Here is a 25,097-nt window from a genome sequence, read left to right on the forward strand (position 1 = left end):
AATACACACGAAAATATAGTTTATGTCAGAATAGGAAATAGCAACTGGCAAACAAGATATAGACGTTTAGAAACTATGGTCTTGGTCCTGTTCCGGAGTGCGAGTTTAGTGTTACGATTGTAGTAAGTCCGTCTTAAATAGTCGGTAGCTGAAACTCTACGATCGCTTTGTAGAAAAAGACCTGGACGTTTGTAAAGAACGATCTTTCAAGACTTTGGAAAAATATTAAACACGTTTGACTGCAAGAAGAAGCTTGGCCAATGGGGATATATTTGATCTTCACCGAAAGAGCCCATATTTGTAATCACATATGTGGTTGAATGATGTAATGTTCAACTCTGGTAGTCACCTGAGACAGGAAGACGCTCTACCCTCCGTGCGTCATCAAGGCTGGAGGAAATAACTTTCATTTAGAGAACGGAAATATTACTGTTATCGATTTGTAATTATATACAACTGCAAGGGAGTGCTTACGTTCTTAACGATGCACTGAAAACACTGAGTGTGCATCAATGAAAACCAAGTTCTATGGATAGTCAACTTATTGGAGTGAGTTGGAACATGGAGAATATATACATAGCTGTATAGTGAGTATATACAATTGACAAGGTTGATATACATTGGATTGCTAATTAGTGATTTGAGCAGAGTAGGCTGATGTACAGAGTAATAGTGATTAAAACAATATGCAGAATGAGTTTATACAATAGATGAGTTGATGTACACTGAGATGGTAATCGTGAGTTGAAGAAGGTAGGTTGATGTACACATTGATTGGTTGTGATTACAATACACAAAAGGGAGCATAGAAGGCAATTGGACGAGGTATGGGTGGATTGCTGGTGATCTCTAATTAGGTGGTGATATAGACAATCACATATACTCACTATGCAGCTATGTATATATTCTCCATGTTCTAACGGTGTCTTCTCATGAAGTCACTAGTAGGGGGAACACTATTCGCACTAAGTCACTGGCGATTTTGCTTTCAAGTTTCTAATCAAATTAGGATTAACGGATTAGGGATTAACGGATTAGTCAGTTGGGCACTCGAGCGAGAGACGCCAATGAGCTGAACGGTTAACTGTAAATTACATGAAATTTATTAGTGAACTCTGTTCAACAATTTTATGACAAATATAAATAGATGGTCCGGACCACTTTCGTCACTAAGTCCTACCATGGCAAAGGCAAAAGTTCATCCCAACTTCGAGAGGCGGCAGATATCTTTTTTCGGGTGGTTTCATGTACAGAGTCAACACAAGGAAACGTGATGAAACCTTAGTATGGATGTGTACGACCACGGATTGCCATATGACCGTGACCACTCTCAGTGATATCCTCACCAGACCCTCCCAGAACCACAACCACCCACCGGTGGAGACCGACATCAAGGTGAGAGAGACCATGGAGACACTAAAAGAAAAGTCAAGGCCACGATCAGACCTCTGCCGCAGCTGTTCCAGGAAGAAGTAGACAGTATGCGGGGTGATGACTGGACACCGGAACACGCCACCCTTGTTGGCAACTTACCTACGTTTCATATGAAGAAGGACACCCTGTATAGAGCAAGGAAGAAGTCATTTCCTCCTCTACCATCCCATCGTCGTGACCTAGTAATCCCTGAGCAGTACCAAACAACAGAAGGCGGGGAACAGTTCCTGGCATTTGAAGATGGGGACGAGGACAAGATCCTGGGATTCGCCACCACTTCCAAGTTGTGTCAAGCCGACACCTTCTTTGCAGATGGTACGTTTTATGTGACGCCTCACGTATTTTACCAGCTGTACACCACCCATGCTGTTACAGACGTCGGTCAGATGTTACCCTTGGTCTACCTGCTGCTACCAGACAAGAGTTCCAATTATCTGCCCCCCCCCCCCCCCTACCCCCAGTCACCTTCGGTCCCAATCCGGATTAGTAAATTTAATCTGACTATTATGTCCCGTAATTGCAATAATTGACTATTTAGCACGAAGTCACCCAGTAGGGTTAGCGTTTTACCAAGTTGGTGACTTTATGAGAATAAACCGTTCTAACTGTATCACTTGCTTGACAACGGTGTTAGTACCTAAACGTCGTTCTCATTGCAATAAAGAAGTTGACTATCCATAGAACTTGGCTTTCCTTCATATATACAACTTCTAAAATGCCTCTCAAAGAAGTTAAGACTTTGCATCATCACACAGAATGTGAGTCCAACTCGATCCCTCCAAATTAAGTCCTAATAACAGTGTTACAACACAGTTATAAGAATTCTGTGGACTATGATAACATTTAGTTTTGTCAACAAAACATATGTGTGACTAAAGTTTCCATGGGAACGGTTTATCAGAGGATAAAGGGTTGTCGTTCTAAAGTAAAATGGGTTATATTGAAAAAGCATTACTATGAGTGTTCTGACGCAATATGATTTTCGCACATCAGTCGTTAAGTTTGGTTCTATTTTGTCGATCACTTCAGTATAACATGCAACCAAATTTTATTTGGTAACTCACCCCAATCGATGATTATGTACCATATATATCTCTGAAACTGATAACGAAATGTGTCTGTTGCAAAAGAACAATTTAAGATAATCACATGTGAACGTACTACATTGTATGTTCTGTTAAAATCTGAGTTGAAGAAGTGGAAAGGTTCGTTATGTAAACGATTTATATTCATATTATTGTCGACAAGAACTTCTGGAAAGAACTGGAAACATACAAACACACATCGGAACAGTAGACATGCATCGATAAACTGCCCACTCACTCACTAATTGTTTGACAACTCAATGCAGTCTCTTGGTTTAAGCTCACTGTCACCATTAAACAGATAGAAGAAGCGTTGGTCCTCAGGAATTCTCAGGATTTTAGATGATCCCTTCTCTAACATTACAAACAATGTGTATTATTACAAACGTTTTTCTGAGACACATAGAATAATGACACCACCACCTTGAATATTGCTCGTGAAAATTCCATTTATACTGTGATATGTTTCAAAAACGACATAAAACGTATTTGGCTTACGGATGAGCTACCAATGTTGTGAATGTGAGCTCGAGTTGAAAGAGTTATATCACATGAAATACGCTTTGTACACATGCCTTTTATAAAACGTTGCACTTTTGATGTTTGACTGCATCTCGCTTTCCTTTCATCTCTTCTTGTCAGATAGCTCCTCAAACTCACATCGAAGGAAACTCCTGGTATGTGAGGTCCGGTATTTCCTCATCCGTTGTCGACAGGAACTCAAGATCTCATTTGACTTTCTTCCCATATTGGACATATTGGACTGTAACAATGTTTAAAAAATCATTAAGGTTAGAATTACGACGACCGATTGACGACTGATGGACGATTTTAAATTGAATTTTTTATCAATTGTTATCAGGCACAGAAACTGGTCTTTGAATGACTTCATTCGGACTTGCTATGACTGCCAATTGTCCGACCCTTGTCCCCCTTCTGGAGCATTTGTATACGACAATCATGTAAGTAATGGAATTAGTGTGCGATGAATATTCATGCACTCAGTGAAAGAACGACTACATTCTCTGAATCCAACGAATCTATTTATGTTTGTTTCTCTGAGGGAATGATGACAACGAACCCTAAGAATGGCAAACAGCCATTTCCAGACGTTGATGAAGAAAATACAGCATTGAATACTTTTATAATTTCCTTTTAACATTTGGATAAATGACAAACTTTGCAACTGAGATATTTGATCCGATAGGAACAATTAGATGGTGAAAAAGAAGTATACATGTATGTTATTATAATGAGCATATCTAAGATATACACTATTTAACGCAATACTTTAACCTTACCAATCGATCTGTAATGATTGCGTAAGTGAACCTTTACAGTCACGTAGGCAGTAGAACAGCCATATCCTGACTGGAACAAGTCATACATGATTGATACATTTTCAGACAATAAAATCTGTCGACAAACGACAGTTAAAAAAACTAGACTATCATAAATTTGTATTATAACTAGCAGTGTAACTTAAAACTATATTATCGCACATGACGACTCCATATACAAACGGTCTAGCCTACAAACGAAGGTAGACCACCATACCGTCATGGACAATACAGTACAATAAGATACCAATCGATCTGTATTTCATGAAAATGGCATATGATGTCTTGCGTGTACGGTTATCTGTGTTATATCAATAGCATGTTGGTATATAATAAATAACCATGAACAGTTCATGGATCTTTCTAACTTATATTCCAATCGCACCGAGCCACTAATTGACACGTACAAGATGAATGTTAAAATAAAAGTGTTATTGCCGTAAGCCTTCCTGAGCAGCTGTAGTATTTCATCACTACTCCCTGGTCATGCTATTTTTTTAATGTTTACCTTTGAAAATTCCTTCCATATATAACTTCAGAGAGTACAGTTTCTTATCATAGACCTCTATGGTAACCAACAGTGTGAAATTGATATTGTTAACTGGACTGGAATGGCATGATGAGGCGTTATTTGCCTTCGGTAGATACTTATACTTGAACATCTTTTTCTGTTGACAGACATTTTGATATATATAACCTTCAGGCGTGATTCGTGATTAGTTGCAAATATGAAATTAGTGAAGTACTTCCCTTGCTGTCCTTTGCAGTGTGCAAGAGGTTTACCGTAGCACAGAAATGAAAAACATAATATTTAAAATTAAAATACATGAACACACGGTGTCATCACATATTTCAAGCGATCCGTACACATATTTGTTTTTTGTGTTTTGACCTTTTACTCAGTACAGACTCATCTGTTTTGCCGCTCAATATTCGAAATTCGAGACTCGTTATTCTCTGGCGTTGGCAAGTTTAACTTTATGATTCTAGTTGCACTGTCACTGCTTTTTTGCCTTGTAAACCTATTCTCTGACACTGACGTATTGAATTAACAAAAATAGCTGAGATACGTCAACAGATCTTGGTCTCATTAAAATATAACACTCACAGAGTAAGTGTTATTTTTGACAACCGGTTGATTGATTATTTTCATTTTTTTTGACAAACACATCAACGCAAATGAGGCATATCTGCTTTTTCCCATGAAAGAACAAACGTGAAAAGAAACATATAAGAGATTATATTAGCTGTCAGAGTGCCAAAATCCTAAAGGTTTACTTTCTTTCTAATTTGATCATTTTACATCATTTGCGCTATCACAATACTACTCGGTGAGAAACACACCATCTACAGATGAAACCCCGCAAACATTCAGATTGTTAGATGTAAAACTCAACTCACTCACTCTCTATCAATATATGACATTGTTTCCAATGATTACACCTTTCAAATGGTAATGCATGTGTAAGGAACATGTTCTGAGAGTTAAGCGTTGACGGAAAGTAACTATTCCATTTACTTAATAAAACAAATATTCTCTTTTAGATTTCATAACGTCATAGTTACTGATAAGCATATTCATAAATTCAGAAGAATTCTCAACATGCTCCTGCTGACAGACCTGGATAATCAATTTCTTCTTTCTCACAAGTCAGGAATTCCCTAATTATTTCAGGTGAACAATTGATTACACTTTGCATACTAGTATGTTTATGACGGGTCCCACCGATGGGTCAGGATACGCTCACCTTTTCGCGAACACCAGGTATCATCACTATCTCATAGTGATTCATAAACACATGTTCTGTCTTCGTATAGCATGGTGACAATCACTGGATTTTCCGGTCCAGACTCGATTTCTTTACAAAAACATACAATGCTGCTGAAACAAATGTATGCTTACGATATAGTAAAAATTGTACAATCGACTCTGCTTTCAGCAGATTTCTTATGAATGTGGAAAGCGTTTTGTCGCTTCAGTTTCCTTTAGAGTAAAAGCTCAGTCGGTGTGATGTCTTGCTTACATATACGCCGGGCCACTCTCCAGGACACGGTTGAACTTTCACACCATATTAAACGGATAGGCCTTATTACTCACATTGGCGTATTCTTGAAAGACCTAGGTCGAAATGTACCATGGTATATAACTGACCGAGAAAAACCTATATTTTTTAGAAGCATTCTCACAAACAGTTCTAAATTTACAGACACACACGCACGCATACACACACACACACAGGAACACACACACCGTCGCCACCACCCAACGCCCCACCCAACTTGATTCTACACAGACTTGCAAGAAGTTGCTTCTATAAATCATAACTTTGTGTGATTCACATGATAGTGACGTATTGCTCATGATAATGTGCCTGTAAATATTGATCAAGGGCTTTGCTATGACGGAAATAAATCTAAAGTAGAAGCGAATCTGTGAAAATGATCCAAGCATTGTGTAAACCTCTTTACAAAAAGTGACACTAAATACTGCTTTGGACAAACACATATTGATTTACCGAGAAGCTGCTACGACAAAGATGGTTTTAGTATTGGATGTACACATATGCTAATTAGATTATCCAGTGACAATATCCAAAATTATGTTATACAGTGCAGCTTCTGAAATAACAGTATGTGTCCATCGTGCCCTTTCGACAATACATCTTCCTCAGATTGTATTTCATCATATATTAGCTTACATTTGGATACTCTGTTACCTATAAACTAGTTTACATGGTTCTTTATCCATCCTTGCAAATTGATCCACAAGACACATTATATATATCAGTCTGCATATTGTGATTGAAAATGGTGATCTGTTAATTTTTTACAATATATACTTCATAGGAGGTAAACTCCCTTTAAGATCGTTGATGGTTGCCAATTGCAGGATTTTTGATATGAGTAAACTATACTATAACTGTTTGCTACACCACACTGTTCCATATAGTTTTTAGACCGTAATATTTTCGATCAAGGAAATAGATGCTGTCAAAACATCCTGATCTGATAGACGATGAAGGTTGTCTGCATTGTAATCAGCTGCTGTAATCAGTTATTGTATTGATTCTCGGGTGATTTCTATCAAAGTATAAAATGTTTGGGGTTTTTTGTACATCCAGTGTACCAATAACGCAATGATTTTCTTTGAAAAACGACTCTGATTCATATTTATTATCATTTTGTTGGCATTACCATGGAATCAGAATAATAAACCTACGCCTGTTTATGAACGTTTGGGATAAACATGCTTTACACTCCATAAATATATTACATGATCATGTTATTATTGTTAGAATTGTTCAATAGTCTAACATCAAAACAATAGCTTTCTTGCTAGCACCATATACCACTCATCCCAAACAAGTAAGGATGCTGCTGCACTCACTCAGTGCATGTACATTATCCTGCTACTGTGTCAAGATGTCAGAAACACTAAAGCCAAGAAATATTTGCAATGGTTCACAACTTTCAGGGGCAAATGATGTGGATCCGTTGGCCGTTTCAGCTTATTAACCTTGAAATCCCGAAGACAATTATTCATTTTTCTGCAAGCCGCGATTTGGGTGTGTCAATGCGTATAGACTGTCCTCAGCATATGTTACTCCTAAGTAAAACTCCAAGACCTACGCTAAAAGGGTATGCTGCCTCCTAAAATCTGTCTTTACGGCTCAGTATGAATAATGTGATTGTTCTGACAAACACAGATGTTTCCTGGGTGTCTGAGGATTAAAACCCTCTCCGTCTACAGAATACAGACTGCACTGGTCGTCTTTCAAACAATGAATGATATCTCATCACTAAACAGATGGATTCAGTTAACTAGAAGTGGTTTGTTTTTTTCATACATTAAATGAATTGAAAGGTTTGAAGGCTCTGCTCGCTGTCCTTGAAGGCTCTGCGCTCTGCTTTCTGTGTATCGTGGCTCTCACACATAATCTACAAATTGAATATTTTCTCCTAAAGCAATACTTACTTAGTTTGTAACGGATGTTCAAAAGGAGCGACACCAATTTCTTCTCGATCTTCATACTTAATGGAATTACTTGGGTGTCTATGATCTCTTAAATTTCGCCCATGGGGAAATCTTTATTCGAGTTTTGTTGCTAATTTAATCGTAAAAGTAGAATTATATATCCATGTTGCTTTATGTCAGAATGTTGTAATGGATAATGCCTACATACATGTACACTGTCTGTTTGTCCTTTATCTACTTTGCTGGTTGAGGTTGAAAATGAGAGACACATAAAAATACGAATGGTCTCATAGACATAGGTACACACGGGATACACCCGAACCGGCCCCAAGCCGACCCGGCCCCTGGATATTTAACCCAAACCGGCCCCTGGATATTTAACCCAAACCGGCCCCGCAGGGGACGGTTCGGCTTGGGGCCGGTTCGGGGGTAATTCGTACACACCTGCAGCAATCTCATATGGTCATGAAGGTTAAATGAACACCAAACAAACAGTTTCACGAGGTCTGAACTTGTGATTAATACAAGAATATACTTCTATATTTGTCGGACTGTCATTGCCAGCTACTCCATTAAGAACATATACCTGATCTATACCATTGAAAAGAACTCTCATTTAGAATATGTCACATGACGATGGCTTCACATCTTACGGATACATATCTATATCTGTGTTGTATATCATTTGTATTAGACGCGAACTTAGTCCTAAAAATAAACGTTCAATGAAGTCAATTTCTATCAAATCTACCGGGGGTATCACAACACTACCTTGAAACCGTACCTTCGTCTGAAACATAAGACGTTTTCTAATTCTGTGTTTGAATGTCGACATTTAATTATGTTGTTTATATAGCATCTACAATTACTTATTCTTTGGTTGGTATTTGCTCAACACGCTCAACAGGTTCTGAAGTACCATACCGTTACATTTTAAAAACTAATAATCATGTGAGATGTAGTGGCAGTACGTTCAAAATAGACAGCATAGTTCACTCTTTTATTCCATTTCATCAAGCTGTCTTGATTTAATGCGTTCTTTACTTTGTATTTCAGTTTTACCGTTGTTTTTCAGTCATAAAAAGATCAAAGCTGCTTAAATATAGTCTGACAGAGCATTTCTCTACTCTCCATACAAATATCCTTAGAAGTATATGTTTTGAGATAAAACTATGAATTTAAAGGAGATGATCTATTATTGAATACAGAATATCCACAAAAACCTGTTTGTTTGTTAACAGCGTCAAAATACATACATTTAAAAGATAATAGTTACACAACTTCTTTGAGTGGCATTTTAGAAGTTGGGAAGTACAATATAGAACAAACTTTATGGATAACAACTTCTTTTTATTCGTGAGTGCGACGTTTAGATACAGATTCTAGTACCGTTGTCAAGCATAATGGAACATGAAGAAGGGGGAAGTATATATACACTGGATGTAGTTATACAGTCGAGCACCGTTGTGTCGAACTCTGATAACTCGATATCTCGGTTGTCTCGATATAACATCTCGGTCCCGGCAAAATCCTTCATAATTCATCATTATTCAAGCTCTTTTAACTCGACACGGATGTCTCGATATTTCGGATATCTCGATATAATTCCATGGTCCCAACAAGCAAAATTACCCTATCAACTCGATATTTGCAAAGAAACTCCATATTCACCTACTTTTCATGAAGCAAGTATCCCTCTGAACTGAGGTTGTTTCCACACGTTTACACACAGTAGGCATGAATCAAAGGGATGCGGTAGTGTAAACTAATTAGGGTTAATTGAGTTGAAGTTGTCACTTGTTTGTTATTTAATTAGGATTAACTAAGAAGGAATTAATTAGGAAGTACTCACTGTTACGACTAAACACTACTGATAACGGATTATAGTTTCGAATCAAAACATACTGAGAAGCGTTTTGTTTTCTTTCATAGTGATATGCCATGATATGCCCTGGTCGGATGTCTCGAAGTTCGGATAACTCGATTTTTTGCTTGGTCCCATTAATATCGAGACAACGGTGCTCGACTGTAGTTGCAACAAGCCACGATCTTATTAAACTGATCATCGTTGTGAAAGTACTTACAGAGGATTTGGCCCCAGAAGACCTTTGAAGCCCTTTCTTCTGTCAGCATGTTTCATACATATCACAGGAGGAACTGGCGATCATGTTTAACACTTTTGCTTGGATTAATGAAGTTAGTTTAGTTTGACTCAAACTGATTCTCTTAGTATTAGCATAAGAGTATGCGCATAGCATGTTGGGATTAGATATATCTGATTTTGTGAATATTTGTACATGTCAGAGGAACAATAGAGGTTCAAATTATCAGAATGAACGATTCAATGACTTTAAGTCGATTTATGTCCTTATTTGATCATTTTTACACAAATGTAAATGTTGATATTTCAGTGATGTGAGGGGCAAAGTAAAGTCTCGGTGATGTTTAGGTGGGGGAAACCAAGACTGGAGTTTCATTTTAATGCCTTGGCCTCCACGATGTCCCTAAGCTTTAGAGAATTTGCTGTTACAATAACTGTCATACATCTACGTATAGAAACACCGTCACGGATTAAAATGATGCTTTACCATCATATAACTGTAATACTGTTCACAATGGCGTTGAACGTAGCTCATTCAAACTCAGAAATGTTTCCCAACGTGAAGCCCAAGGAGATTAGTTGATTGATGACGCTTTGTGAACAGTGTCAATGGACTAGAACTGAAGTGTCACACCGTAATGGGTTGTCGTACTCCAGTCAATAATTCAGAAAAGAACCAAGGATCTACAACATACTACAGGCGACACATTCATACAATATGACATAGAAACGGCTTGTAAAGAATTGACATCATATTTTGGGAAAGCTATTTCATATCGAATTACTCTGATCACGTCTTTGTTACTGATAATCATGTTTTGATAATTCTATTATCGAGCGCCTCTGCACTCTTACGCTCCTCACAAAACTAGTAATCAAGTTACTCTATCACCAGTCAGTGTTTCATTTCCTTTATTTCGATTGAAGGTATGGGCCACATGATGTCTTTTGTAAATGGATTCCATGTGATGTGGAATTGTCACCATTCAGGTCAAAACATTTTAAGCATAAACTTGAAAGATCGTCGCACAAACTCTAACATTACCTGGCTGGCAAGAAACTAATGTCGATCAGCCAACAATCGTTGTTAAGCAACCCTTCTTTAAATACGTCTGATCCGCATAATCTTGAGATTTTCACGAAGCTACTCAAGACGTAAATATTGATTCGATTTTTCATTATGTCTGAATATGTGACTTGTGCGTTCTTCCATCATATAAAAATGTAAGAATCCCCCCAAACAGGGTTAATCCTATGATTCTCTTTCCAACATAAACCCATCTTTGAACTCAATAAAAATACTATTGATGATACCGGCTGTTTTGGGGAAGGTGAGCGGGTCCTGTCTCCTTGGTGTCACAAACACATACAAGGCAAAGCCAATTGATCTCCCTGAATACACACGAAAGTATGGTACATGTCAGAATATGAAATAGCAACTGGCAAACAAGATATAGACTTTTAGAAACTACGATCTTGGTCCTGTTCCGGAGAGCGATTTTAATATTACGATTGTAGTAAGTCCGTCTTAAATAGTCAGTAGCTGACACCCTAAGATCGTTTTGTAGAAAAAGACCTGGACGTTTGTAAAGAAGGATCTTTCAAAACTTTGGAAAAATATTAAACACGTTTGACTTTAAGAAATAGATAGGCCAGCGGTGATATATTTGATCTTCACTGAAAGAGCACATATTTGTATTCACATATATGGTTGAATAATGTAACGTTCAACTCTTGTAGTCACCTGAGAAAAGAAAACGCTCTACTCTCCGTACGTCACCAAGGCTGGAGGTAATAACTTTGATTTAGAGAACGGAAATATTACTGTAAAGGTCTGTTACCGATTTGTAATTAAATACAACTGTAACGGGGTGCTCACGTTCTGAACGAAACACTGACAACAAGAGTTTGCATCATCACACAGAATGTGAGTCAAAATAGATCCCTCCAAATTACGTCCTAACAACAGTGTTACAAATGTTACAACACAGTTATAAGAATTATGTGAGCTATGATAACATTTAATTTAAGTTTGTCAACAAAAATAATATTTATATACATGTGATTAAAGTGTCCATGGGAACGGTTTATCAAATGATAAAGGGTTGTTTTTCTATAGTAAAATGGGTTTTATTCGAAAAGTATTTTTATGAGTGTTTTGATGCAATATGATTTTCGCACACCAGTTGTCAATTTGTGTTCTATTTTATTAATCATTTGAGTATAACATGCAACCAAATTGGTTTCATAACTCACCCCAATAGATTATTATGTACCATACAGTTACATCTCTGAAACTGATAACGAAATGTGTCTGTTGCAATTGAAACAATTTAAGATAATCACATGTGAACGTACTACATTGTATGTTCTGTTAAAATTTAAGTCAAAGAAGTGGAAAGGTTCGTTGTGTAAGCACTTTATAATCCTATTATTGCCGACAAGAACTTCTGGAAAGAACTTGAAACACACAAACACACATATTGGAACAGTAGACATGCATCACTATACTTGTTTGACAGCTTAATGCATCCTCTTGGTTTAAGTTCAATGTCACCATTAAACAGATTAAAGAAGCTTTGTTCCTTAGGGATTGGTAGGAGTTTACATGATCCCTTCTCTAACATTACAAACAATGTGTATTATTGCAAACGTTTTTCTGTGACACATAGAGTAATGACACCACTACCTTGAATATTGCTCGTGAAAATTCCATTTATACTGTGATATGTTTCAAAAACGACATAAAACGTATTCGGCTTACGGATGAGCTGCTAGGATTGTGAATGTGACCTCGAGTTGAAAGAGTTATATTACATGAAATACTCTTTGTACACATGCATTTTACAAAGTGTCACTTTGCACTTTTGAAGTTTGACTGCATCTCGCTTTCCTTTCATCTCTTCTTGTCAGATAGTTCCCAAAACTCACATCGAAGGAAACTCGAGGTATTTCCTCATCTTTGTCGACAGGAACTCAAGATCTCATTTGACTTTCTTCCCATAATGGGCATATTGGACTGTAACAATGTTTGAAGAATCATTAAGGTTAAAATTACGACGACCGATTGACGACTGATGGACGATTTTAAATTGAATTTTTTATCAATCGTCATCAGACACAGAAATTGGTCTTTGAATGACTTCATTCAGACTTGCTATGATTGCCAATTGTCCGACCCTCGCCCCCCTTCTGGAGCATTTGTATACGGCAATCTTGTAAGTAAATTTTAAAAAATTAGAAAATACTCTTATGATAAACTTTGCAACTAAGAATGAGTGAGTGAGTGAGTTGGGTTTTACGCCGCTTTTAGCAATATTCCAGCAATATCACGGCGGGAGACACCATAAATGGGCTTCACGCATTGCAACTAAGATATTTGATCTGATAACAACAGTTGGATGGTGAAAAAGAAGTATACATGTACTTTATTATGATGAGCATATCTAACACATACATTATTTAACACCATTATTTAACCTTTCCAATCGATCTGGAATGGTTGAGTAAGTGAACCTTTACAGTCACGTAGGCAGTAGAACAGCCATATCGTGACTAGAACAAGTCATACATGATTGATACATTTTCAGACAATAAAATCTGTCGACAAATGACAGTTAATAGAACTAGACTATCATAAATTTACATTAAAACTAGCAGTGTAACTATAAAAACTATTAAAACTATATTATCGCACATGACGACTCCATATACAAACGGTCTAGCCACCAAACGAAGGTAGACCACCATACTGCCATGGGCAATACAATACTATGATACCAATCGGGCTGTATTTATTCTGATAATCGAGTTTAGTTATACGCCGCACTCAGCAATATTCCAGCTGTATGGCAGCGGTCTGTAAATAATCGAGTCTGGACCAGACAATCCAGGGATCAACATGAGCATCGATCTGCGCAATTGGGAACCGATGACATGTGTTAACCAAGTCAGCGGGCCTGACCACCCGATCCCGTTAGTCGCCTCTTACGACAAGCATGGGTTATTGAAGATCAATATTCTAACCCGGACCTTCACGGGTTGTTATATTACAAGGATGTGGGTATATGATAAATAACCATGAACATTTCCTGGATCTTTCTAACTTATATTCCAATCGCACCAAGTCACTTATTGACACGTACAAGATGAATGTTAAAATAAAAAAGTGTTATTGCCGTAAGCCTTCCTGAACAGCTGTAGTATTTCATCACTACTTCCTGGTCATTCTTTTTTTTTTTAATGTTTACCTTTGAAAATTCCTTCCATATATAACTTCAGAGAGTACAGTTTCTTATCATAGACCTCTATGGTAACCAACAGTGTGAAACTGACATTGTAAACTGGACTAGAATGGCATGTGGAGGCTTGTTTCACAGTCGGTACACGCTTATACTTGAATTTCTTTTTTCTGTTTACAGAGATATTGATATAAATAACCCTATGTTGTCATTCGTGATTAGTTTTCACGGGGCTGCAAATATGAAATTAGTGAAGTACTTCCCTTGCTGTTCTTTGTAGTGTACTAGTGGTTTACCGCAGCATTGGAATGAAAAAATAATATACATGAACACACGGTGTCATCACATATTTCCATATTGTCTTTTGTGTTTTGACCGTTACTCAGTATAGACTCATCTGTTTTGCCACTCAGTATTACAACTTTCAAATGGTAATACACGTTTAAGGGGCATGTTCTGACAGTAAAGCGTTGACATAAAGTAACTATTTCATCTACTTAATAAAACAAATATTTCTTTTAGATTTCACAACGTCATAGTTACTGATAAGCATATTCCTAAATTCAGAAGACCCCGCTTGCCCTCAAGATCAACATGCTCCTGCTGACAGACCTGGATAATCAATTTCTCCTTTCTCACAAGTCAGGAATTCCCTAATTATTTCAGGTGAACAATTGACTCATTGACTCACTGACAACTTGGTCAGGATACGCTAAGTGATAGTGATTCATAAACACATGCTCTGTCATCGTATTGCATGGTGACAGTCACTGGATTGTCTGGTCCAGACCAACTCCTCATATCCGTAAGCCATGGTTTAACAATGAATGCAAACAAGCCAGGAAACATAGGAAGAAAGCGGGGAAATATTTCCGCCGACATCCTACAGTTCATAACTTAAATAATGTTACAATTACAAATGCCAAGGCACGACGAGCATATAAACGAAAACAAGCGTCAATCTTGGAGAAACTATGTCTCCAAAATTAATTCGCGCACACCCTGGTCTAAGGTGTGGAACATAGTTCAGCGAATAAAAGGCAAAGGTTCAAAATCTGCTGTCCACCATATAAAAGATGGTGACAATTTAATAACTGATAAATCTGACATTGCAAATAAACTTGGCGAAACTCTTGCCAAAAGTTCTTCATCGGCAAATTATGTCCCTGAGTTTCAGAGATATCAGAAGCAACGGGAAAAGACAAAAAATAATTTTGATTCACATAACGGTGAAGACTACAATGAAGTGTTTTCATTGTATGAGCTTCTCACAGCTCTTGAGCAAGCTCATGATAGTGCAGCAGGTGATGATAATATCCATTATCAGTTATTGAAACATTTGAGTCATGTCTTTTGACACTTTTAGAAAAATTTGATCAAATATGGCTCCGTCATGGCGTAATGCCATTATAGTCCCAATACACAAACCTGGCCGGGATCATCCATCAAATTACAAACCCATATCTCTAACCAGCTGTGTCTACAAGACCATGGAACGAATGGTAAATAATAGATTGATTTGGTATCTTGAAACCAATAACCTTATCACAAACATTCAATGTGGTTTCAGGAAAAATCGAAGTACCATTGATCATTTGGTACGATTAGAATCCTATATTAAAAATGCTATAGTAAATAAACAACATGCAGTATCGATATTCTTTGATCTCGAGAAAGCGTACGATACCACCTGGAAGCACGGCATTTAAAGGATTTACACGATTTTTGTTTAAGGGGTCGTTTACCTCTTTTTATATCACCGTTTTTAACAGACAGGCAATGTCAAGTCAGAGTGGGTTCAACCCTGTCTGACCATTATAATCAGGATCAGGGTGTCCCACAAGGCAGTATTTTGTCTGTTACGCTATTTAGTATTAAAATAAATAGTCTTTCAAAGGTTTAAAGTGATTCAATTGATGGATCCCTTTTCGTGGATGATTTTAATATTTCTTGCCGTGGTAAAAATATGCGAACTATTGAGAGACAGTTACAAATTTGTCTCAACAAAATTCATAGTAGGTGTCTGGAAAACGGGTTTAAATTTTCTAAATCTAAAACCAATTGTATACATTTCTGCAAAAAATACAAACCTCATAAAGACCCTGAATTATTTTTAAATGGCACACCCATCAAAGTTGATGGGTGTGAAGGAAGCTAAGATCCTTGGTGTCATCTTTGACTCCCATTTAACTTTTAGGCCGCATATTAAATATCTAAAAGCAAAATGTTTGAAGGCACTCGACCTGCTGAAACTCGTTTCCAATTTTAAGTGGGGAAGGGACCAAACTACCCTCCTTCACTTATATAGATCACTGGTCCGATCGAAACTTGATTATGGCTCCATCGTTTATGGTGGAGCCTGTAAAAGCAATTTGAAACTACTTGATTCTGTCCATCACCAAGGTCTAAGACTGTGTCTTAGATCTTTCCGAACTTCTCCTATTGACAGTCTTTACGTCGAGGCTGATGAGCCATCCTTAAAACATCGACGTATCAAATTATCGTTACAATATATCACAAAGCTATATTCCAATGAGTCCAATCGTGCACACATGTGTGTTTTTAATCATCCTCTGTATGAGGATCTGTATAACAAAAAGTCTTCTCTTGTTCCGCCTCTGGGACTAAGAGTCAAACCTTAAAAGTTTCCTTTCTGATGCTGGCATTAAGCTAGAGAATATATCTCCTTCCCGTCTTCCTCCTTCTCCGCCATGGCATTTGGTAAGGCCAGAAGTTGACCTTACACTGACAACTTTTAAAAAATCAGAAACTAATGAATTACAATTTAAACAAGAATTTAATCAATTAAAAAGTAAATACTGACAGACTGAGTTTGGTTTTACGCCGCTTTTAGCAATATAGCAACATCGGCGGGAAAAAGTAAATATAATATATACAAATCCTTATTTACAGATGGATCCAAGGATGGTGGCGCTGTTGCTTGTGCCACTGTCATTGGATCCAGAACAATATCTACAAGATTACCAGATCACAGCTAAATTTTTACAGCCGAAGCAAATGCCATATTAACAGCGCTTAAATATATAAAAAAAGACCCTAATTGTAAACAATATATCATTTTATCGGACTCTCTTTCGTGCCTTCAGGCTATTAAAAATCTTTCTTACAAACATCCACTCTTAATTGAAATCGTTGAACTATACAATGATCTTGCTACTGGCCAATACGACATCGTCTTTTGTTGGTTACCCAGCCACGTTGGCATTTCTGGGAACACAATGGCTGGCAGCACTCAACAAATCTGTGACACCACTTCTTATTCCATACTCTGATTGCAAAGCTCTGATTAGATCTTATATCCGTGATCTGATGCAGAAGGAGTGGGACACCCAAGTAGGTATCAATAAATTACATGAAACAAAACCCTATATTGGTTACACCTACTTGGGTTGTCAGTCCAGATTTGAAGAGGTCATCATGCGACGATGTCGTATTCGCCACACACGATATACTCATGTTTATCTATTGAAAGGCGAGGATCCTCCGTTTTGTATCCCTTGTGATGAGAGAGTCACGGTCAAGCATATCCTGCTTGACTGTGTTGAATTCTCCATCATAAGGGATAAATATTTCAGTATCAAAACAGTAAAGGACCTTTTTAATAATGTTAATTATCATTTAATCATTGAGTTTTTAAAAGAGATAGATTTGTTAAATGAATTTTGATATATGTTTTGTAAATAGATAAAGTTTTATAATTGGTAGTTTAGATAATCAACTTCGATTGTTAGTGGCTGTACCCTCAAAGGGGGTTGAAGTATTGTAAAATTATTGTCCTCCTGAGAGGGTACGTAAGTCCCAACACATTTAAAGTAAATTTAAATTTGCCACTTTTTTAATCGTAGAATATGTGTACTTTTAATTTATGGCTGGATTTGTCTTCAATCACAAATGACTGAAGGGATGGTGTAAATCCAACTAGGGTCCATGCAGGTAGAAAAGGCACTGTAAGTCCCCATGGTCCCTAGTATGGTGATCTACCTTCAGTTGTTGGCGATGTATAGCCCATTTTTACATTATATTGTCCAGAAGTCATTTTCTACTTTTAAAGATATATGCTAACTACTTTTAACTCAATCTGTGATAATCTAGTAATTTTACTGTCCTTCGTTGACAGGGTTGTATATATTATATGTATGAATTTAGAACTAGTTTTAGTCACGATATGGCTGAAATATTGCCGATGTGACTTTAAATCTTAACTCACTCACTCACTCACTCACTCACTCTGGTCCAGACTGTTTGTTTGCATATAACATCGTACAGCTGTAATACTGCTGACCCAATAAAATATGCTCACGATATGGTCACAATTGTACAATCGACTCTGCTTTCAGCAGAAATTTCGTATGAATGCGGGAAGGGTTTCATCGCTTCTAGTTCCTGAGTAAAAGCTCAGCCAGTGTGGTGTCTTGCATGCCACTCTGCAGGACACATTTGAAATTTCACGCAATATTAAACGGAGAGGCCTTATTAGTCAATTTCGCGTATCCTTGAAGTGCACCATTTTATATAACTGACCGCGAGAAACCTACATCTGTACAAGCATTCTCAAAACAGTTCTAAATCTCTCTCACACACACACACACCACAACCACCACAACCACCACCACCACCACCACCATTACAACCACCACCACCATCACCACACCACCACCTACCCGACTTGATCCTCCTCAGACTTGCAAAAAGTTGGGTTCTATAAATCATAACTTTGTGTGATTCATATGGTAATGACGTATTGCTCATGATAAAGTGCCTGTAAATATTAATCAAGAGCTTTGCTATGTCAGAAATAAATCTAGAAGTAGAAACGAATCCGTGAAAATGATCCAAGTGTTATGTAAACCTCTTGACAAAAACATACATTAAATACTGCTTTTGACAAACAGCTTCATATACCGAAAAGCTGCTATGGCAAAGATGGTTTTAGTTTTGGATACACAGATATCCAAATACAATTATCCAGTGACAATATCCAACTCGTGTTATACAGTGAAGCTTCTGGAATAAAATTATGTGTCTATCGTGCCCTTTCGACAATAAGTCTTCCTAAGATCGTATTTAGGCATACATTAGCTTTCATTTAAATACTATTTTACATATTAACTGGGCTAAAGTTTACACGGTTCTTTATCAATCCTTGGAAACCAAGCCACAAGACACATTATTTACATCAGTCTGCATATATGGTTCTGTTGTGATTGGAAATGGTGATCTGTTCATTTTTGCAATATATAAAGGTGAGTTCCCTTTAAGATCGTTGATGGGTATGAGTCTATGCTGCGTAAAATAATTGTAGCCTTTGTATTCGGCAATTGCTGTAGCTAAAGAGAACCGTGTGCATTAGCCCAGTGACAATGCGATACAATTGTATCTCTTCAAAAGGCTTTTCGGGTCTGTTAGAATAGGAAAGAATACTTTTGTACTTCGACCGTAATACATTATTTGGATAGGTCATCGTATGTCTTTGCTTGTTTTAAATTCTGCCAGCATTGAAAAGTGGAAACGAGTTCTATCCAATTGGAATAAATCTGTTCTGTATGCATGTAAAACAAGACAAACCCTTTAAACAGTTTTGAAAAGAATCCGCAATTTCTACTTCAAATGCAAATTGAAACATAAAAATATTAACGGGGAACTGAAGACCTATATATTTCAACCCTAAATGCTCAGGAGCAAGAAGTCCTTTATTTTAGTGACTCATCTTCAAATGACGGATGTCTGTGGCATATTCTTTACAAAGCAAAACTCCTTTCAGAAAGGAATTTTCCAATGTATGATGAAAACGTGTTCATTTCAATGATAAAACAATTAATACAGGAAACATATATTGTTATCTTTGAAATTAGTAAAGTAGATCAACTTGTGCGATGGACCTCTAAGTTATGTTGTCAAATGCAAGATTTAAGATATGAGTAAATTATATTATAACTGTTTGTTACAGGACACTGTTCCACCGAATTATTAGACCATAATATGCTGGATCGAGGAAATAAATGCTGGCAAAACATCCTGATCTGATAGACGATGATGGCTGTCTGTATTGCTGTAATCAGTTGCTGTAATCAGTTCTTGTATTGATTCCCGGGTGATTTCTATCACAGTAGTATTGACGTACATCCAGTGTACCAATAACGCAATGATTTTCTTTGAAAAACGTCCCTGAATCACATTTTTTATTATTTATTGGCATTATCATTGAATCAGAATAATAAACCTCAGCCTGTTTATGAACCTATGGGATAAGCATGCTTTACACTCCATGAATATATTACATAATCATGTTATTATTGTTAGAATTGTTCAATAGTCTAACTTGATCAAAGCAATAGCTTTCTTGCCAGCACCATATACAAACAAGTAAGGATGCTGCTGCACTCACTCAGTACATGTACATTATCCTGCTACTGTGTCAAGATGTCAGAAACACTATAGCCAAGAAATACTTGCAATGGTTCACAACTTTCAGGGGCATTTGATGTGGATCCGTTGGCCGTTTCAGCTAGTTTTCTTGAAATCCCTAAAACACCTATTCATTTTTCTGCAAGCTGAGATTTGAGTATGTCAATGCGTATAGAATTTCCTCAGCATATGTTACTCCTAAGTAAAACTCCAAGACCTACGCTAAAAAGGGTATTCGGCCTCCTTAAATCTGTCTTTACGGCTCAGTATGAATAATGTGATTGTTCTGACAAACACAGATGTTTCCAGGGTATCTACAGAATACAGACTGCACTGGCCGTCTTTCAAACAATGAGTGATATCTCATCACTTAACAGATGGATTCAGTTAACTGGAAGTGGTTTGTTTTTTCATACGTTAAATGTTCCCAACAGAATTGAAAGGTTTGAAGGCTCTGCTCGCTGTCCTTGGAGGCTCTGCGCTCTGCTCTCTGTGTATCTTGGCTTTGACACATATTCTACAAATTGAACATTTTCTCCCGAAGCAATATTTACTTATTTTGTAACGGATGTTCAAAATGAACAACACTAATTTCCTCTCGATCAACCCATTTAATGGAATTACTTAGGTGTTTATAATCTCTTAAATTTCGCTCATAGGGAAATCTTCATTCGAGTTTTGTTGCTACTTTTGATCGTAAAAGTAGAATTATATATTCATGTTGCTTTATGTCAGAATGTTGCAATGGATAATGCCAACATACATCTACACTGTCTGTTTGTCCTTTATCTTCTTTTCTGGTTGAGGTTGAAGATGAGAGACACATATAAATACGAATGGTCTCAAAGACATAGGATACACATCTGCAGCAATCTCATATGGTCATGCAGGCTAAAATGAACATACAACAAACAGTTTCATGAGTTGTTAAACTTGTGATTAATACAAGAATATACTTCTATTTTTGCCATAGACTGTGCTTCGGTTCTTGACAATGAGCAATAGCAATTGCCAACAGCTACTCCATTAAAATCCTATACTTGATCTGTACCATTGAAAATTTAGAATATGTCACTTGACGATGGTTTTACATCATACAGATACATATCTATAGTAACGAGCAGAAAAAATGCGACAAAAAACTTTATTCTGTAGACTCGATCCTACTATCAAAAATGCCGAAATGCATTGTTTCTAGCCGCCAGTAGCTTGCCTCGTTGGTATGGAATTATCTCCCTTGGGTTCAGCGATGGCTTGATCACGTGACCTCGTTGCTAGCAGACGATACCGAAGCTTTGCCATGACGTTACAAAACAACAGAAATCGACTCTTGGCATATTAGGTATTACATTCAGAACTAGACTGGTGAAACTGACGGGACTGCATCGGGCCCCTGTTTACCGAAATTTGAAGAAATTTGACGCAGGGTTCGGGACAGAGCGACAGGCTGGATCGGGACGTCGTGCTACTCTTGGGGCAAATGACAGACGACGTATCGCGCGTCTCGCGGCGGCGTACCAAAACCGGTCTGCAAAACTGCAAAACAGCTTGCCGTGAAGGCGTCAAGGAACACCTAAGGTATCAGAATGGACAATCAGAAGATCTTTAAAGCAATCTGGATATGTCAAGCGAGTGCCGAAGAAAGTTCCATTGATGACAACAGCACATATGGAGAAAAGGCTCTAGTGGTGCAGGGAAATGCAGGGAACAGACTTTTCAAATGTGATTTTTACGGACGAATCAAAGTTTCAGTTTTATAGGATCACAAGAAAGAGGAGGTCAAGAGGTGGACGTAGCTGCAAAATGGTTCCGAAGTTCTCACCCAGTGCCATGGTTTGGGGTGCTGTAGGCAAACTCGGGGTAGCGCCACTGCTAACTATTACAGGAAGGATGGATTCACGCAAGTACTGTCAACTTATAAAAGAAGGCATAGTGGAATCCCATATAGGACAGAGTGGAATACCTTTCAAACTTTTACAGGACACTGCACCTGTACACAAGTCAAGACACACCTATAACTGGTTTGAAACGAGTCACGTAACCTTACAGATATTTCCAGCGGCATCACCAGACCTGAACCCAATTGAAAATGTGTGGCAGATTATGAAGGACAAATTGGAAAAGTTGAAACCGAAGAGTGTCGTTGAGTGGTCTAATCTCATCAGTCAAATATGGGTGGGCCTCCCCCAGGACTACATAGACAATTTCATTGACAGCCTGGCACGCCGTATTCAGCAGTGCATCGAGAGAAACGGTGGACTAACAGACTATTGACTTGCATAAATGTAAACTTCAGTATCCAGAGTCGATGTATGAAAAATATAACTGAATTTATCAGTAAATAAATTTTGAAACTAATTCTGTGAAAAGTCGCATTTCTTCTGCTCGTTACTGTATATCTGTGTTGTATATCATTTGTATTAGACGCGAACTTAGTCTTAAAAATAAACGTTCAATGAAGTCATTTTCTATCAAATCTAACACTGCCTTGAAACCGTACCTTCGTCTTAAACATAAGACGTTTTCTATTTCTGTGTTTGAATGTCGCCATTTAAATATGTTGTTTATATAGCATCTACAATTACTTATTCTTTTGTTGGTATTTGCTCAACACGCGCAAGGGTCTGAATTACCATACCGTTACATTTTAAGAACTAATTATCATGTGAGATGTAATGGCAGTGCGTTCAAAATAGACAACATAGTCCACTCTTATATTGCATTTCATCAAGCTTTCTTTATTCTGCATTCATTCATGTAATTCAATGTTTTCAGTGATAAAAAGATCAAAGCTACTTAAAAGGTTAGTCTGACAGAGCATTCTCCTACTCTCCATGCAAATATCCTCAAATGTATATGTTTTGAGATAAACTATGAATTAAAGGAGATTAAAAAAGCTGTTTGTTTGTTAACAGCGTCAAAATACATTCACTTAAAAGATAATAGTTATAGTCGCAACATGCCAACAAGCCACGGTCTTATTAAACCGATAATCGTCGTGAAGGTACTTACAGAGGATTTGGCTCCAGAAGACATTTGAAGCAATTCTTCTGTCAGCATATTTCGAACATTGTTTATGTCTCTATAATTTCAATTTTTTATTATTGTAACCAAACCCAGTGTGGTCATGATCGGAATGCATTATTGCACTAACTTACTGTTGAGATTTATTCATTTTCGTTTCGATTCTGCAAACTGCTCCTCCAAACCTTTCAGCAAATGACTGGAAAGGAAAAACATGTAATCTTTATCAACGAACTTCTGTTGGTTTCAAATCTTACCAGTTGATGAACTGTGGTGTATGTAAAACCACATGGACATGTATGTCATCGTCACAATATACAATCAGTGATTCACACTCCTACATTCGTTCATTTGTACACATTGATAATCCTTTTCATGAAAGTCTCGGATACGACCACACTGTTAGCGTTATTTCCATAATGTAAAGTATGATATACCAATACCAACTCTCAATTTGTCTTCGTGACAGTTCTTACACGAAATGTTGCCTTTTACATAGAAAATATATACTGTAGATGCAGCAGTTCGTCGCCACTGAAATATTGGAATGCTTCATCAATCAGTGTGAACCAGTGATACGCTGTGCAAAGCGCTCATCACGTTGATCACGGAAGGTCCTTATGAATCACTATCAAAAAGACTGTACCATGAGCGTACCCTGCCCAAGCGTTAGCAGCCGTCCAAATATATTAGTGAGATATTGTTCAAGCTCAGGATTTGATAAAAATGACATTACGGGAACTAAAATAGACTCCTACTGAAACCCCAAATAGAATCTGATTCAGTTATAACGCACCACCTGACAGAAAAATATCGTGTTGTATCGATCCGACTTATCAATGTCCACCTTTGTGAAATACGGCATTTATAAAACAATTATTTTGTCTTGATACATGAGTTGTGGTATATGCAGCAGTATAGAGATTTCTATAAAATCTCATCAACTGTTGCTCTCAAAACGTTAATAGTCTGAGTCACCTGCTCTTCAAGTTTGCCTCGTTGAATACGTACCGTAAACTACTTTTATTACGAACTCGCGTATCTCGAAAACACAAATATAACGACCTGGGTTTTTTGTTTCGGACTCAGCATCTTCAAAAATCGCTTAGTTTAAACTGAAGTTTACTGTATATGTATATTCCCAGTATACGAACATGACACCGGCAAAAGCTGCTTTATGAGGTATCAGAACAGCGAATATATTTTCACACACTGCTAGAACCCGATAAATACACAGTCACATGTATTTCTTAGTCGACCAGTGATGACTATAAACATGTGCTCATGATAAAGTTGTGCAAAAGATTTATGAAACGGAAAAGGCTTTGCCGGAAGACATTAAGCATACTAGGAATGCGTATGCGTGTGACACATGTGCTCAATTTGCATAGTGTACCTCCCCTTACTACTGGAAGAGGTTAGGATACAACTGGACTTATAAGTATCAAGTAATGGACTAACAACTGACGA

At 37.4% G+C, this 25,097-nt stretch overlaps 1 long non-coding RNA gene across 1 annotated transcript; it reads left to right on the forward strand.

Moving 5' to 3' along the window:
- The first annotated feature begins 1,604 nt into the window (after positions 1–1,604).
- LOC124266735 lies at positions 1,605–9,632 on the forward strand. The gene is made up of 3 exons (XR_006895837.1): positions 1,605–1,717; positions 3,993–3,994; positions 9,620–9,632. It is a non-coding gene; the product is annotated as an uncharacterized LOC124266735 (long non-coding RNA).
- The last annotated feature ends 15,465 nt before the right edge of the window (positions 9,633–25,097 follow it).

The sequence above is a fragment of the Haliotis rubra genome, unplaced genomic scaffold, assembly GCF_003918875.1.
Source record: "Haliotis rubra isolate DU_JTF1 unplaced genomic scaffold, ASM391887v1 Scf1278, whole genome shotgun sequence".
NCBI lineage: Eukaryota > Metazoa > Mollusca > Gastropoda > Lepetellida > Haliotidae > Haliotis > Haliotis rubra.